Here is a 1,560-nt window from a genome sequence, read left to right on the forward strand (position 1 = left end):
CCCCTTCCTTTAAAAAAAAATGAATCCTTCCCTACACCCTTCTTAACTGACTTACAGATCCCACTGACCTTATGGCAGCAACCACCCTGAGATAAGCCCATAGTTACTGAATCACTGCCAAGCATGTTATCACTGTATAGCGTGTGTTTAGGGGTGTGGCACGGTTTGTCCAAGATATTTATATTAACTGTTCATTATAATCTTCTCCATGATATGTTTGCACTTGCGTTTTCCTATCAGCAGAGAAACTTGTTGCTGTCTGCTAAAAAATGCTGTAATTATAATCAAATACATGTGCAGTAATAGATATTCTTATTGAGGTTGTGGTAGGAGTCGGAAGAGACACGTCGAGCTGCTTTTTCGTAACGTGTGTAATAGAGATGTTTCGCAATTTTTCGTTAATATCCTTTATTCTTTCCCATGTTTTAATGTACAAACTATAGACTAGACTGGTTATGAATTTTTGAAGCATCTTACACACGAGAGAGTTATTTGAGAAACTCTTTTTATCGCTAAAATATAAAGTTTTCGCCCCTTGTGGAAGTCATGAGTCATAAATATATTTATTTCTGGCATCATTTCCAAACGTTGTCGGTGTCATGTGGATGTGAGTTGTAAGAAGGAGTGATAAGGACACCTTTCGTGTACTGGCAAGAGCACAGGTGAGATTGTTAGTAACCCGGAGAAAAAAAAACGTGGTTTCTATTTTGTGTGAGTATTTAATGACGTTAATGGTGTCTACGTGTATTTAACTGCGCGAGAAAGGCAGACCTGGCTTCCCACTTGACGCCAAGCTCAGGGGGTCAAGAGCGGAGATTTCTTCACAAAAGGAGTGGCAAGTGGGGCTGATAGAATTCGGTGAGCAGTGAAAATGAATCCACAAGTTGTTGGAAGCAGTGATGATGTGAGAATTAAATAGATGAACATGAGAACTTTGTGAATTTTGTTAAATGGTTTGATAGCATGAGGCAATTTTTTCCTGGCGCTGGTTATCAGGAGGATTGAGATTTATCTATTTAATCAAGTTTTATGCATGTACCATGGGATAAAACGAGGCAGTTAGTGCTGTGAGTTTGCTTCTAAATCAGTTCCAAATGTTTATTAGTTTCTTATTGTGTTTGTTTAATTATTGGACTCAGTGTGAAGGAGAGCCTAAGAAATAGGCTCAGATAGATGACTAACTTTCCCTAAGTTCTGCTGAGCTTCCATATTTGCTATAAGCAGAGTATCTAGATATTATTTTTTAGATGTATATGATAATCCTCTTGTTTATATTATAAAGACTGCATTTTGAATTAATTTCAAAAGAAAAGTTCAGATTGAGAAATAGACAATCACAAATTCCTGTGTTCTCTTTTTCTGTAGAGTGGTTGAAACTTTCCGTATTATAACAAAAAAAGATGCAGTAGGTTCATTTGTGATTATAAGTCGAGATTGCAATGATAGTCAAACTTATTTTGTCAACTCATCAAGTATATTATATATATATATTTCGTAGACGAAAACTTTCTTAGATTTTGTCAGTATTGCAGGGGTTCCCATCCTAGTGGTCATGACCCT

General features: G+C 36.6%; 1 protein-coding gene across 6 annotated transcripts in view; it reads left to right on the forward strand.

Moving 5' to 3' along the window:
• Window positions 1-100: 100 nt before the first annotated feature.
• The window catches only part of LOC119587137 (programmed cell death protein 6-like), a 9,834-nt gene continuing 8,374 nt past the window's right edge, over window positions 101-1,560 (forward strand). For 2 of the 6 annotated variants that reach the window (XM_037935894.1, XM_037935889.1), the window contains exon 1: window positions 529-662. The gene's annotated coding sequence lies outside the window, so the exon portion shown is untranslated. Of the gene's footprint in view, window positions 164-320; window positions 368-528; window positions 859-882; window positions 905-1,560 lie in introns of those variants that run through there. The other 4 variants (XM_037935891.1, XM_037935892.1, XM_037935890.1 and 1 more) reach the window with 4 other exon arrangements.

Source organism: Penaeus monodon, chromosome 22 (assembly GCF_015228065.2).
Source record: "Penaeus monodon isolate SGIC_2016 chromosome 22, NSTDA_Pmon_1, whole genome shotgun sequence".
NCBI classification, from domain to species: domain Eukaryota; kingdom Metazoa; phylum Arthropoda; class Malacostraca; order Decapoda; family Penaeidae; genus Penaeus; species Penaeus monodon.